At 37.0% G+C, this 16,829-nt stretch overlaps 1 long non-coding RNA gene across 1 annotated transcript; it reads right to left on the bottom strand.

Annotated features, from left to right (window-relative positions):
* Positions 1-464: 464 nt before the first annotated feature.
* LOC126722166 (uncharacterized) lies at positions 465-3,550 on the bottom strand. The gene is made up of 2 exons (XR_007653981.1): positions 2,464-3,550; positions 465-1,860 (listed from the first exon to the last, which is right to left on the bottom strand). It is a non-coding gene; the product is annotated as an uncharacterized LOC126722166 (long non-coding RNA).
* Positions 3,551-16,829: the final 13,279 nt, after the last annotated feature.

Genomic DNA, 16,829 nt, shown 5'->3' with positions numbered 1-16,829 from the left:
CTTAAAATAAGTCAGAGTTCTAAGCAGTAATTACAATGACCATTGGCCACAAAAGAATAGAGGTTTGAATAAATAATTACATAACGTCAGCTTGTGTCATCAGTGGGAATAAAGTCACAACCACTATAATATACAAAAGAATGAGTCAAGTCTATTCTAAAATGTACATCATCTAATATCTCCATTACAAAAGTTCAGCCTCCAAAAAGCTATCTCAAAAGATTGTTACCTACTCTGAAAAATTTATAAAATAGTGGAATGAGACAGAGCCTAGTAAGTAGCATAATTAATGGGGGTGGGAGAAATGCAAGTTCCATTTTCAATAATAGTAATATTATCACGCCCCAAACCCCAAAGGGTCCAAAGCATGAGAAAAACATCTCAAAGTACCTGTAGATTTTTTTCTTTCTTTCCCTTTTGACAATCCAATCCACAAAAATTTTATCAAGTTCTAATATCAAGAATTATCATAATAATTCCATTGAATATACTCTCAAAGTAAGTCAGAGCTTTAAGCATTAATTACAATGACCATTGGCCACAAAATGATAGAGGTCTGAATAAATAATTACATATCAACAACTTGTTCCATCGGTGGGAATAAAGTCACAACCACTATAATATACAAAAGAATGAGTCAAGCCTATTCTAAGATGTAACATCTAATATCTCCATTACAAAAGTTCAGCCTCCATCAGTAGTTAGTCTAACTACTATTAGCCATCAAAAAGCTATCTCAAAAGATTGTTACCTACTTTGAAAAGTTTATAAAATAATGGGATGAGACAAAACCCAGTAAGTAGCACATTTAATGGGGGTGGGGGAAATGCAAGTTTCATCATCAAAATAATAATATGACAAGAATGATTAAATAATGAAACACAAAGTTTCTCAAAGAAAATACCTTGAAACTATACACTATAATCTGTGAGCATCAACAATATAATTTCCAAAGCCATAATATCTAACATAAGATAGATTATCACAAATCTACCATATTACCACATAGACCGATCAGGGGATCCACCCATTCACAACTGGCATGATATTATCCTCTCTGGTATGCAGACTCTTGGCCCCAAGGATAGCAGCCTCAGCCATACCCTCAAGGTTTTTCTTTCCCCCCATGGGCAACAGAGAGAGCACGTCAAATAGGACCTCTCTTGCATGTGGTCTTTTGGCCCCATGGACAGCAGCCTCACCCACACACAATTAAGGAACCTCTTTCCCCCATGGACAACAGGGAAGAAAGCATCATCCAAAGTGAAAGGGCATTGACCTGGATTTGATTCCGTTGTCACAAAGACTACTGAAACTAAATCGGGTGATCATCAGGAAATCACACATAGCATGGTGTTAAAACAACTCACATGTTACATTACTTTGAAACACATAGTTCATATCCAAGTAGTTTCAGAAAACCTTAAATAATCTAACTTCTACAAAGTTTGTAAGGTTTTCAACTTCATTCTTGTCAAGAGATTTCTATCAAATCACCAAATAATACAAGACAAGGTAAGCATCTTTAAATTTTTCAATAAACCACAAAATCAATGATTTTCTTATCAAAGATTAAATGAAAGATACTCATTTTTCCATATCAACAATTCATGCATTTCCCCAAATGCAATACCAAATATGATGCATTTCTATATATAATCATATATATATATATATATATATTAAGGTTACGACGCAATAGTTTTTAGGAAAATATAATTTCCATAGGTAGTTTCCAAAAGCGTGTCTAATCCAAAAACATTTATATAACATGGTTATTTTTCAAAATCCCATTAAAAGCTACTTACCTCGCAACCGCGAAATCCTAATTCTCCAAGTTCCAAGGAGATTAGCTAGGACCTAAACAATATCAAGTAAACCTATCACAATAAGTATAGAGCTTGAATTTGCATCTAGCCACAATTTAGGAATTGCCAAACAATCACTTAATTAGACAAGCCTAGCATCTAACCTCATTAATAATAATACATTCCACTTCCATAGTTTCTCAACAAATTGATTCACAAGGCATAAACTCCAATTATAAAGTAAACCCATTTAATATCTTCTCCAACATTATGACTAGCTTCCATAAAATTTACACTACATCATTAAGAGACCCATGAAAGCAAAATCAATATATCCTCCAAGATAAGAAATTTAGAACTTCAACTAACTCCAAATAAACCCAATGGCAATAGAAAAATTAAATTCACCAACCATCACATGTTATAACTTAAAACCCCTAAATTTTTCCACCATACATAAACCTTAACTAGTCATCAATAGTACAAAATATGTACCCACTCATCAAATAATTCCACCAATACAAAACCCATACATAAAAACACAAAAATATCACTTTCAATGCTCATAAATCACATGGGTATCATTATTAAAGCTTAGATAAAAATACCCTCAAGCAAAAGTGCAAAACCCACCAAAAAGATGAGAAATTTTTACCTCAAAAAAAGGATGTGAAGGTGTTTATGGGTTCCCAAGAATCTTCTGGTGATCTTGCCGGAAAAATGATTGTGGAAATGGTGATGGTGGTGGTGTGGAAGTGCCAGTGGAGAGGATGAGAGTAGAGAGTGTTCTACCGAAAATGAAAAAGAAGAAAAGAAAGAAAAGAGAAGTGAGGGAGTGAGCCAGCCAAAGGAATGAAAAGATAGAGTGATTGTGATGTGGGTAGTGAGGTTAGGTAGGGCTTGGCACATGGGAACCCAAAAATATATCTGATCTTGACTTTTTTTTAAAGCTGATTGGGATGTTACAAATATGATATGATAAGAATGATTGAATAATGAAACACAAAGTTTCTCAAAGTAAATACCTTGAAACTATATACTATAATCTGTGAGCACCAACAATATAATTTCCAAAGCCATAATATCTAACAAAAGGTAAATTATCATATATATACCACACTACCACATAGACCGGTCAAGGGATTCACCCATTCACAACTGGCATGATATTTTCCTCTCTGGTATGTAGACTCTTGGCCTTATGGACAATAGCCTCACCCATACCCTCATGGTTTTTCTCTCCCCCCATGGGTAATAGAGTGCGTCAAATAAGACCTCTTTTTCATGTGGTCTTTTGGCCCCATGGACAGCAGCCTCACCCAAACATAATCAAGGAACCTTTTCCCCCCATAGGCAGCAGGGAAGAACACGTCATCCAAAGTGAAAGGGCACTGACCTAGATCTGATTCCATTATTACAAAGACTACAAAAACCAAATCGGGTGATCATTGGGAAACCACATATGACATGGTGTTAAAACCACATAAATCTCAGAGGTATACATTTCCTTTCAAATACATAGTTTATAACCAGGTAGTTTCAGAAAAAACTTAAATAATCTAACTTCCACAAAGTTTGTAAGGTTTTCAACTTCATTCTCGTTAAAAAGATTTTCTATCAATTTTCTAAATAACAAGACAACATAAGCATATTTAAATTTTCCAATATACCATAAAATCCATGATTTCCTTATCAACGATTAAATAAAAGATGCTCATTTTTCCATGTCAACAATTCATGCATTCCCCCAAATGCAATACCAAATATGATACATTTTCATATATATGATCATATATATATATATATTAAGGTTACAACACAATAGTTTTTAGGAAAATACAGTTTCCATAGGTAGTTTTCAAAAGCGTGTCTAACCCAAAATCAACATTTATGCAACATGGTTATGTTTCAAAAATCCCATTAAAAAGCTACTTACCTTGCAACCACAAAAGCCTAACTCTCCAAGCTCCAAGGAGATTAGCTAGAACCTAAACAATATCAAGTAAACCTATCATAATAAGCATAAAGCTTGAAATTGTATCTAGCTACAATTTAGGAATTGCCAAATGAGCACTTAATTAGGCAAGCCTAGTATTTAACCTCATCAATACTAATATATTCTACTTCCAAAGTTTCCCAACAAATTGCTTCACAAGGCATAAACTCCAATTTATAAAGTTAACCCATTTAATATCATCACCAACATCATGAATAGCTTCCATAAAATTTACACTACATCATTAAGAGACCCATGAAGCAAAATCAAAATATCCTCCAAGACAAGAAATTTAGAACTTCAACTAACCCCAAATAAACCCAATGGCAATGGAAAAATTAGATTTCCAACCATCACACGTTATAACTCAAAACCTCTAAATTTTCCACCATACATAAACCTTATGTAAGGTTGAATTTAATCAACCATTTTATTGGCTTTATTCCGTGCTAAAGTTACTTGTATTTCAGCTTTTAGCGACCCTGTATTTAGGTGGGTTTGTTGTAAGGGTAGTGAGTGAGATAGAGTGTTGATTGCTCAAGAGTGTGCAAGAAAACAGAGACTCGCGGCTTGTTCTTGCGGGTGGCTCGCGGCTTCAAGCCACCAGACGCAGCACACGTGCCAAGCGTGCCAGAAGGTGAACAGTCATGCTAGCTGGAGCACTACAGGACAAAACAGGACAACTGGCCATACGGTTATCTCGCGACTGGATCTCGCGACTCAGTCAAGTCGCGAGATCAAGCCGTGAGCCACCCCTGTTTTGTGAATCTTGACGTTTCACATTCTCCTCTCACTCTAGTATAAAAACCCCTTATACCTACAAATGAAAGAGAGCTTCCAGAGAGAATTTTGAGAGAGAAACGCTAAAGAAAAACAAGATTGATTCACCTACAATCTATACATTAGAGTCTCTTCAAATTCCTTAACTCTCTTCCTCTCCATTGTCAAATCCTTGAGAGGTATTTTACCAAAACCTTGTTCTCACCATATTCATCACTGTGAAAGGACTGTTTGGTTTTCTGGGAAGCAGTTAGGAAGGAACCAATCTACATTGGTTGATGCTACGGTCTAATAGCGAAATCCAGGAAGCTAGAAAAGAAAAAGATTCGGCACAACCTCATTGAAGCAAGAAGCTTGGAGGGCTTAGGTGCACTGGGTAGATTAGGCTTGGAGGGTCTATTGCTGTCCATGTATCCCAACTACATTTTCTAGTGGATTGTTTACCGCTTGAAGGGCGGCGAAGAGGTTTTACACTGAGGGCTTTGGTTTCCTCTTCGATAACACATCGCGTGTTGTGTTTGTGTTTGCATCTTCCTTCCCTTTTATCTTTGCCTTTTATTATCTGTTGTGGGTTGTGATTTTATTTTGGCTTAGATAGTTTATCCAATTCTATATTATAGCTTATGTTTATTTTCCGCACACTAGTTGTTTGACATAAAGCTTGAATTGGTTAATTTGTAATTTGAGGGTCTAAACGTTCAAGGGTGTTTATACACATATTTGAACTTTCACCTTAAGTAGTCATCATTAGCACAAACCATAAACCCACTCATCAAATAATTCCACCAATGCAAAAGCCATACATAAAAGCACACGAATATCACTTCCAATGCTCATATATTACATGGGTATCATTATTAAAGCTTAGATAAAAATATAACCTCAAGCAAAATATTAAACCCACCAAAAAGAATAGAAAATTTTACCTCAAATAAAGGGATGATGATGCTTAGGGGTTCCTAAGGATTTTTTCAGTGGTCTTGCTGGAAAAATGATGGTGAAAATGGTGGTGGTGGTGGCGTGGAAGTACCGGTGAGAGAGCATATAAGACTAGAGAGGAGTTGTTTAAGTGAAAAGAAAAGAAAAAGGAACAAATGAGAGATATGGCCAGACATGAGAGGGTGAGATGGATTGAAATGAGTGGTGGGTAGTGGGGTTAGGTGGGGCATGTGGGAACTTTAAAAAAAATCTAATCTTTACTTTCTTTCATTTTTTTTGACTGACTAGGACGTTACAACAAAAGCAATAAATAAATTAAAATATACGAAATTACAAATTGGTGGGAATTGATGGGTTTGTAGTATGTTGTTATGATGTACCATTCAAATTAAAAAAAAAAAAGTTGTTTAAAAATTACAAACCAAAATGAAAGGCAGAGACGTAGCCACATGTCCAACTTTTCACATGGGAAATGGTAGTATCTGTCAATGCATAGACTGTAGTGGTAGACAACTCATAGAAATGAAAAAATCTTGGCTTTTGGGTACTAGACTTGTGACAGGAGATGGAAGATGCAAAAGAGTAAGAACAAGGAAAATGTAGATGAGGAAGATAAAGAAAAGGTTTGTGCTTTTCATCTCATTGTACATGGATTTTCTGATTTAGTGTGTTTTGGGACTGCAATTTCAAATTTGGGTTGATAAGGCACAGAAAATGGTACAAATAGCTCAGTTTCATCGGAGATGAAGTGAAGTTTTTTTTTTTTTTTTTGTTTTTTTAATATATTTTTTAAGCTTTAGCCTAAACCATGAGACCTGGTCATGATTCTCAAACCCAGGTAGTTTAACCTCAGTTCACACGATCCACTGAATTTTTTGTGTAGAGCAGGTTTTAAGGGTTAAAAGAACCGGTCAGATGGGTGATTCTTGGTTAATTGGGTCAAACTGTACAGACCGAATTTCAAAACGATAATGATGAGGTGGATAGGTTGAGGGTTGTGCAGTTTCCTATTTCGACCCTAAGCATGGTTTTATGTGCAATGCTAAACATGATTGAGTACTTGTGACAAGCTAATCAAACTAGGTTATGTGGGTGATATGTTGTGCTTATTTTCTAGGAATGTGCTAGAAAGTAGACATCATTTGATTTCAAATGTTCCTCCACTAGAAGGATATGGAGGCTTGTGCTTAGATATTGTTTAGTGAATTGGCAGTTGACAAAGAGGGAGGATTTAATTCATTGAGGATCTGTAAACTCTGTGGACATTCATCTAAATCCATGTTGTGAGGGCTGGTTGGTCAACATATATACCAAATTTGGTTGCAGAATAAGGCACAATATAAGAGCAAGGATGCAGAATAGAGTTCTTTGTGGTTTGAGGAGAACTCTATTCTGCACATACAAAAAAAAGCAGCATTTCTGTCATCACTGTGGCGTAGCTGAACATACTTGACCTAATTGCTATAACTGGTTAGCCACTCAATAGAGTAACAGCATGATCGCATCGGGAAACCAAAATTAGTTTCCGTCCTCCTTTGCTTCTTTTGGAGATCTTTTCAAAGCCCTTATGTTTCTGTCGAACTTGAACAATTTCAATTCTTCCCCCTCACCACTGGATCAAGGTTTTGCTAAACGAAAAGGTTCTTCCAAGGTGTGGAAGGAAAAGGGCTCCAAGTGATTCTGTCACTTTTTCTCTGTCTCCCTGTCTTGTTTTTGTGTTGCATTACTTGTGTGTTTTGCTTTATTGTTTTGAGTTAGTCTAGTTTTATGCATTTCTTTGTTTAACATGTTTTTGGTTGTTTATTTTTCAGTTTTGCTTTATTTTGTTCTTCATATAAAAAAAAAATTGGAAAAAAAAAAATATAAAAATAGTGTGTGTTTGTGTACATTGGTATGTGTACCTTGGATGGTCAATGAAACAAAGTTTTCTAAACTTTGTATCTTTTGTAGCTTAGATGAGTATCTCTATGCACAACTAAGCAAGTGAGCTTTGTGGCTCGTGTTTGTGATGAGTAAGATTAAGTAATCTCTTGTACTTAACACTCATATCACTCTTTTTGACGAGAAGGACTAGAAAATCCTAAGAGAAAGGCATCAATAACCATCTCACCACTGTTGCCCGCCAATCATAAAATGACACAAAAGTGGAATGTCAAATACTTAACATTATTGGGTATTTCTTTTCTGTCTCTTATATGCCTATGCATGATTTGCTTAAAAGAAAAATATGCAGAGAAAAGTAAAAGCAAAAAAATCAAAATACTTTACATATGATTGCAAGCGTGTGTTCTAAGAGATGTGAGAGTTATAAGATGTACCTCGAAGGTGATAGTCCCCATCAAACAATTATGATTGTGTGTAAGTTAAAGTGATTTTCTCATATCTCAAATCGTCATAACATGTAAACACTTATGTAATCTTCAGATGTTTTTTACACACAACACGCAAAATTCTTTGCTACTTTTGATACATGTGCAAGTACAATGTGATTTAGCCATCATAAGAAATACATGTGTTAATGTATGTTCACTAAACTGTCTTCACTTGTTTTTGAAATATAAAATTGGTTAGACTTGTTTTGTATGTGTGTGTGTGTTTTGGATCTATGTGATTAAGATTTTTCTTGATTGAGAGATGATTTTGAGAGCTTAAAATGTTGTTTGGATCTTTGGTTGAGTAGCATGCTTGATTGCGTTCATATTTGTGTTTTCCTCTTCTTTGAAAAACTGTTTTTAAGCAATCTCAATAGTTGCTGGACACCTCTTGAAAACTAGGCTATCTATCAAGACCCTTTAGTTGCTTTTTATCGCATTCTCGATAGCTTCTTGATCCATCGAGATACCTTCTGTTTACTGGATAGCTTCTCGACAGCTTCCTCGATCCATTGAGCTTCCTTCACTGTGGACACCTCTCAATAGATCCTAGATAGCTCTTTGACAGCTAAAAAGCGCCTTTTTAATTCTCGACACATCTTGATTTATCGAGATTTATGAAGTTTCTATATAAAGGTTCCTCGCGATTTCAGGTCCATTCTCTTCGATCTCTCTCGATTCCTTTCAGCCTTTTCACCTCCCAAACTCTTCTCTCTTACTCCAAACTTCATTCCCAAGAGTTTTTCGACCTTAATCTTGTTCTTCTTCATTGGTAAGGTCCTTAATCCCTCACTTTATCATGCATTTCATTCCTTTTGACCTAACTTTTGGGATTTTTTAAAATTTTTGGGGCTTTTCAAAATTGATGAAGTTGTTGTGAAATTTTTGGGATGGGTGTTGCTTAAATGAGTTTAAAATTTCATGCATTGCATCACATTTGCATTATAACAATGTTTCATGCATTTAGATGTCTGTTTACTTTGTTGCAATGTTGTGTGCTGGTAGGTTTGGATTGGGCTGAGCCTATGATGTATTTAAATTTGCACGTCCCATGCTCATGCATTTTCATGCATACTTATCTTTAATTCTTTATATTCATTTATACTACTGTGTTGGTACTTTTCTGATTGTCTCTCTCTCTCTCTCTCTCTCTCTCTTTCTCTCTCGCATTAGTTTGTTTCTATGGCACCTAAATGCAAATCTACTCCATCCTAGAACCCTCTGCGTTCTGGGGCATCTTCTTCCTCTGACCCCACTCCATCTCACATTTGGTTCCGTGATGAGAAGACTCGTAAGGACTTCTCGAAGAACTTTTCTAGATGAGGCATTCATTTGGAGCGCCAAGTCATCCTATCGGATTTTTTCGATACTGACCTACCCACTGTCATCTACAGTAGAGGTTGGGAGTCACTGTGTGGCGTGATCATACAGGAGTTTTACTCTAATATGCACGGAATCGATACTTCAGTATCTTATTTCTTCTGCGTTCGAGGTACGCGCATTGTAGTTACTCTAGAGATTGTCTTCGATGTACTACACGTTCCTAGGGTAGCACATCTTGACTACCCTGGCTGTGAGCGTCTAAGGATAGTGTCCAAAGATGAACTCTCGTCTCGCTTTTGTGAGACACCTTCTTATTGGGGTGACCGTTAAAACACCCCTTGCTTAGGCTTTGCAAAAGGTCCAAGGTTCCTTAACATGGTGATGACATTTGTTCTTCATCCTTTGTTTCACTATAACTCTATCACAGAGCCTTGTGCTTGATTTTTTGTTGTCCTTCTTACAGGATATCTCTATTGACTTCCCTTCTCACTTTATTTGATCCTTCATAGGTGTCTATAGGGATACGGCGAACCGTGATAAGCTCATTTTTCTTTTGGCTATCACGTAGATACTTCACCATTTTTCTATCCCCTTTCCTGTCTCTCCTTATTTTTCCGTGATGGGTGCCATAGACGCTGCTACCATTTGACAAAGTGAGGCACACCTCAGACTAAGGCAACCCCAGACACAAACGGCAACTCCTCCAACCTTTACGGCTCCATCCACCTCCGCCTCTTTGTCGTCTATGGGTGAAGTGACACTTGAGGCCATCATGGCACATCTAGTGTGCATGGATACTCACCTTGACACTCTTAGTGATGAGTTGTATCAGGTGAACACCTATGTCAGTCGTATCGCACGACGACAGGCTACCATGGGTGGTTTCACTGCTACTTCTTCTCCTTCTCCACCAGCAACTGAGGATGAGAGTGACAATGGCTCCAACAGTGAGGATCTTGATAAGGATGATGGTGCTAGCTCACCCAGTGATAATGAGATGTCTACTTGATGTACTTGCCCTTTGTCACTCGTGACAAAAAGGCAGACTAGTTTTGAGATGAAAGTAGTCATACTCATAGGGGGAGGGTTAGTAAAGGAGTTTTTGTGATAGGGGTAGTGTGTATATGAGGGATGTAGTGAGGATTCTTGTATCTTTTCTTTTCTTTCTATTTTTGATACATTATCTCTTGTACATTGGTCTTGTGACCATTTGACATACATTGTACTTATATTTGGTTTATATATATTGATGTATGTTATTCACCTTTCTTTCCATGTGTTGTTTTTTTTCTTTCTTTATACACATGTTTCTTATATGATTGTATGCAATCTTATATTTCTATTTCACACTAAGATGCCTTGATGAGTTTTGCTTAAAGTGTTTCAGAAATACAGGTTGTCAAAGTCTACTTGCCATAAACTCACTTCTTGGAAAGTTTTTCAAGAGTTTGTGTTAGGATATATTTTATTGTATCCAACAATTGATTATGAGTTGAGTGATTTATGATTTCTCTCATATTTCATTTATTTGTTGTGGTTTTATCACGGATTGCCAAAAGGGAGATTGTTAGGACATATGCAATTCAATGTTAGGAACAAATGTCAATATTTTATGTAATTGGCTAATTCTTTGACAAAATACACTTTATTTGTAATTAGGTAGATCTAGGATGTGTTTAATACTTCAAGGAACAAGGTTTCAAGTTCAAGTGTTAAAGCCATGCAAGTCTGTCCAAGAAACAAGTGAGAAGTGCTGGATTTTAAAGCTCGACAGCTAGCTAGATAGACACCTTATCTGTCGAGGTTTATGAAATTCAGTTTTTCAGAGCTGATTTCATTCCAATCTGTGAGTATGTGTTTAGGCTTTCTTTTCTCACAACCCTAAACATAGATAAGGATTATTTTAAGGGCCGTCAAAGGTTGCATAGTTGTGCAAGTGTGAAGCAAAGTTGTATTCATGCAAATTGTGACCTGAGACAGAATTTGCCATAGTTCATCTTTCTTCTTGAAGAAGTTGCTGTGTTTGTACACCTTGGGGTTTTATGACCAAGGAGCTTGATGATCTTCATTGTGTGATGAACTGAAGAACTTTGTAGCCAATATCTTTCTCAAGTTGGTAATTAAGTCGCGTATTGGGATTCGCGCATCTATTGGTTAGTCACGTACTAAGAGCCGTGCATTGAAAAGGAGAGATTGTCACTACAGAACAAGTCCAATTGGGTATTGGGGTAAAGGTTCAATTGTAGGTTGGTATAAGGTACTGTGATTCCTTTACTTGTAACCACTTGTAATAGTGGATTCTCGAGAGTGGTGACCTTAAAATCACCTGGTGGGGTTTTTGCCGTGTAGGTTTTCCCTATTCATAAACAAATCACCGTTTCAATTTAATTTCCACTGTACTTTAGTTAATTGGTGATTTTTTTGTACTACCACGCGCTTTGCATATTAATTAACTTAATTAATTTACTTAGCTAAATTAATTAGTTAATTTATCACAAAGGGTCAATACATTCTTGGCCTATCACTTAGGTGGTGCTCCATTTGTATGGTAGGTGAGGTTTGTAATTTTTGGCTATGTGTGGGTTTTGAAAAATTATTTTGGCTATGTTGTAATGGTGTTGTGAAATTTTTCCAGGTTTGGATGTATGAGTACTTTAGAGTTAGTCCTAAAATTCGGGAGGAGGTTAATGACATTTTTCCTAGATTCTCCGTTGGTTGCCCAAACACCATTCGTCAACGCCCTCCAAATGTTCTTTGAAAATTTGGCAGATGACGATTAACAATTTGACTGTTGATGATGTGAGTTCTTCTTTCTGAGTTCTTCTCTCTCTCTCTCTCTCTTTTTGTGTGGGATCTTTGGTGTTTGATGGTGGTTTTTGGTCTTTTTCTCATTCTGGGTTCATTTGTGATTTTTCAGATGTCTTTAAATCCTTCGGTTGGAAGTGAGGAGTATGCGGAGTATGAGTGGGCTCTGGAGCTAAATAGCCCTCAGGTATTGTTTGAATGTAGGCATGGGAGGTATTGGTATCTTGGTATTAGGTGTTGCCTCAAGTTCAACATGTGTACTCTCCTACAACCATTTTGGTTCCTCCTTGTCCCTCCATCTGGTTGGCTAACCTTCTAACTAATGAAGAGATTGCTCGGGCTCGTGTTGGCTTTGTTGCTTCAGGAGTGCTAGGGACTTATTCTAAATTTATTCGAACTCATTTGCAAGGTTGCTTGGCTGGCATATCGGTATTTTCCTTCCCTTCTAAAGTCAAATTTTTATCTTGTATATTCCTTTTCCATATTTTTGCTTGGTGATAACATTTGCATGTTGGATTTTCAGGCTCCATCTTCTGAATGAGAGGTAGACGGAGAGGAAGAAAAAGAAGAAAAAATACCTTCTCCTCACCATGCCAGTAGCTCTTCTAGTTCTTTCATGGAGACTTATCCTCACTTTTCAGCATGGCAATATGAAGTGATGAATCTTGATGGAAAATATAGTTCCATGCCTTTGGATAGGCCAGAGCTCACGCCAAACATCCCTTGGCTTGATTCGGTGTGTTCTTGAATTATTTTTTTCTTGTCCTTATTTCTTTTTGGCTCATTGAATGGCTTATGATTTGGTAGATTTGTGCTGCAGGTTGATGTTGATCTTGTGGAGGAAATTATGCAAATGATCGGAGGCTTGCAACTGTTGGCTTGTACTCAGTCTTCTCAATATGTGATCAATAAGGTGAGCTGGGTATGCAATGTGTTGAAGTGGGCCCGTGTGTGTGGCTTGAATTGCAATAGGCCCAAGTCAATTACCAAATACTTGTTGCATTAGGAGTCCAAGGTAGCCGACCTAACATATATCCCTATTTATATGTTATTAGTTACGGCTATAAAAAGCATTCCTAATAACCTAGCAAGTGCAGCCGTGTGAAAGAGTAATTCCTAAAAACCTAGCAGTAGCCGCATAAGAAGAAGAAAAGTGTTTTCTTGTCTTGTGGGTGAGAGAGAGTTAGGGTGTATTGGGATTTGGGTTTCTTGAGAGTGTTCTTGTGCACTATTGTATCTCCCTATTTTATAGTGAAATTTCTTTGTCGTCGTTGTGGAGGTAGGCAGTTTGCCGAATCACGTAAATTCTTGTGTTCTTTTTGTTTGCTTGTTATTTAATTTCCGCTTATTTACTATTATTGATTTGAGTCCTAAGGTGCTATCTGCACAACAAGTGGTATCAGAGCCTTAGGATTCAATTCTTTGAATATAGTAAAGATGTCAAGCACAAAGTAGGATATAGAGAAGTTTTGTGGTAAGGGAAATTTTTCACTTTGGCAAAGGCGGATGAAGGATCTCCCAATTCAACAAAGAGTTCATAAGGCCTTGCTTGGGAAGGAGAAGAAACCAGAAATGGTGAAGAATGTAGAATGGGTAGAGATGGAGAAAGCAACTAGCACTATTCGTCTCAACCTAGGTGATGAAGTCATTCACAACATCCTAGAAGCAAAAACCGCAAAGGAGATTTGGGAAAAACTAGAAGGTCTTTATATGAGAAAGAATCTAACGAACAAGTTGTACATGAAGAGGCAATTGTATAGTTTACATATGAAGGAGGGTTCTGATCTGTTAGAGCATCTCACCACATTTAATATGTTGAACACCCAACTGTCAAGTTTTGGGTGAATTATGAGGACGAAGATAAAGCGTTACTCTTATTAGCGTCGCTTCCTACTTCTTTTGATCATCTAGTGACTATGTTAATGTACAGGAAATAGACTATTGTACTCGAGGAGGTGACTAGTGCTCTCTTTACACACATGAAGATGAAGCAAGATGGTGATGGTTAGAAGAGATCGAGTCACTACAAAAGAATAAGACTTGGAAATTAGTGAAATTGCCCAAGGGAAAGAAGGCTATTGGTTGCAAGTGGATATTATGCAAGAAAGAAGCATTGTTAGAAAAGGAAGGTGAAAATTTCAAGGCACAATTAGTGGCTAAGGGTTACTCACAGAGAGAAGGAATTTATTATAATGAGATTTTTTCACCAGTTGTGAAGCACACATCAATTTGAGTAATCCTAGGATTTGTGACAATGCATGACATGGAGTTAGAGCAGCTAGATGAAGACAGCATTCCTCCATGGAGATTTAAAAGAAGAGATTTACATGCAACAGCCAGAAGGCTTCAAAGAACCTGGCAAGGAAGATTATGTTTGTCTATTAAAGAGATCATTATATGGCTTAAAGCAGTCTTTCAGGCAATGGTACAAATGGTTTAATTCATTCATGGTCACACATGGGTACATGCATTGTGAGTATGACTATTGTGTTTATTTTAGAGTACTTGTTGATGGCTCTTATATATTTCTTGCTCTATATGTTGATGTCATGTTCGTAGCTGCAAAGAGTAAGCAAGAAATTGTGAAGTTGAAGTCTTTGTTGAGTAGTGAATTTGACATGAAGGATCTTAGAGCTTCCAAGAAGATCCTTGGGATAGAAATTCACCGGGATAGAGGGGCTGGTAAATTATGGTTATCACAGAAGGGATATCTTAAGAAGGTGTTAGAGAGGTTTAGTATGCTTGATGCAAAACCTGTTAATACACCACTTTCTGCCCATTTTAAATTGTCCTCACAGTTGTGTCCAAGTTCAGATGAGGAGTTAGAGTATATGTTTTAAAGTGTCATATGCAAATGTAGTTGGGTGTCTCATGTATTTGATGGTGTGCACTAGGCCTGATATTTCTCATGCAGTCAGTGTGGTTAGTAGGTATATGGCAGATCCAGTTAAAGTGCATTGGAATGCAATAAAGTGGATCTTTAGATATCTTACAGGCACTCATGATTTTGATATCCTATTTGATTAGAGAGCTATTACATAAGCCGTGGGTTATGTGGATTCAAACTATGTAGGGGAACTTGATTCTAGAAAGTCCATGACAGGCTATGTCTTTTGGTTTGCTGGTGGCCCAATTTGCTGGAAGTCTACACTACAAGATGTAGTTGCTTTATCCACTACAGAAGCAAAATATATGTCGATGACACTGGTAGGAAAAGAAGTCGTTTGGCTTAGTGGGCTGGTTAATGAGCTTGTTTTCAAGCAGGATAGCATGGTGCTACATTGTGTTAGTCAGAGTGCAATTCATTTGGCGAAGAATCAAGTATACCATGCAAGAACAAAGCATATTGTTGTATGGTATCACAAGATCAGAGAATGGGTTTCGTCTTGTGATATTTCTTTGATGAAGATTCTCACTAGTGAGAATGCCTCTAATATGTTAACAAAGCTAGTTTTAATAGACAAGTTCAAGCTACTTGGACTTGATTGGTGTTTGTAGCATGTGAGCCCTTAAGGGCTAAGGTGGAGGGGATGGAGGAGTTTGCTCGTGTAGCTTGATCAATTCAAGCCAAGGTGGATTTGTTGAAGTGGGCCCGTGTGTGTGGCTTGAATTGCCACAAGCCCAAGTCAACTACCAAATACTTGTTGTATTAGGAGTCCAAGGCAGTCGACCTAACATATATCCCTATATATATGTTATTATTTATGGCCATAAAAAGCATTCCTAATGACCTAGCAAGTGCGACCGTGTGAAAGATTAATTCTTAAAAACCTAGCAGCAGCCGCATAAGAAAAAGAAAAGTGTTTTCTTGTCTTGTGGGTGAGAGAGAGTTAAGTTGTATTGGGATTTAGGTTTCTTGAGAGTGTTCTTGTGCACTATTGTATCTCCCTATTTTATAGTGAAATTTCTCTGTTGTCGCCGTGGAAGTAGGTAGTTTGCTAAACCACGTAAATTCTTGTGTTCTTTGTGTGTGCTTGTTATTTAATTTCCGCTTATTTACTGTTATTAATTTGAGTCCTAAGGTGCTATCTGCACAACACAATGATACTTTCTTAGTGTTTTTTATTATTATTATTTTTTTTTTCTTGGACTTTCCTTGATAATGGAGCTAACACTTGACTTTGCTGACTTTTTAGGTGAGTCGAATGGCAGCAGCTGATTCCACTAGAAGAACTTTGGAGGACAGAATCAGAAGCCTTGAACTTGAGAACCATCAGTATGATCCTCGATTCTATGCAAGTTAAGAGGGAAATACTGAAGGCGGCTCCTCTAGAGGTGGGTCAAGGAGGTCTTCATGTAGGCAGACCTGGAGTCCCAATGATGTTTGATTTTTATTTTTACTTTTTCCTCCAAAACAAAAGGAAGTGTTCCTTAGACAATCTTGTATTAATTTCCATGTTTAGCTCTTCGTCCTTGGAATTGCCCTTGATCATGTAGAAACTTTAAATGAGACAAGTTTAGATGAGGTCTTGTAGTGCCAATTTAAAATTATCTTGATTGGCTCTGATGGAATCTGCACTTACTTGAATGAGGCTGAGCCAAATGCCCCTAGTTTAAAAATGAATGCATGATTTTTTTTGAAAAGATAATGATGGTGGTCTCTTTTTTTGAAAATGAATAAGGCATGGTTGAATGCCCCTAGTTTGAGAGATATATTCATGAGCTTGGAAAAATCTTGATTTGATCAATTTTTGAAAATAATGATGCAGGTGATGATTTTTTTCTTTTTCTTTTTTTTTTTTGAAAAAAAATGAGTTAGGCATATCTGAATGCCCTAGTTTAACTAGGAAAAATCTCTTTGAGTGT

Source organism: Quercus robur, chromosome 4 (genome assembly GCF_932294415.1).
Source record: "Quercus robur chromosome 4, dhQueRobu3.1, whole genome shotgun sequence".
Taxonomy (NCBI): Eukaryota; Viridiplantae; Streptophyta; class Magnoliopsida; order Fagales; family Fagaceae; genus Quercus; species Quercus robur.
Note: the sequence above shows the minus strand (reverse complement) of the source record. Positions and strands in the feature narration are given on the sequence as shown.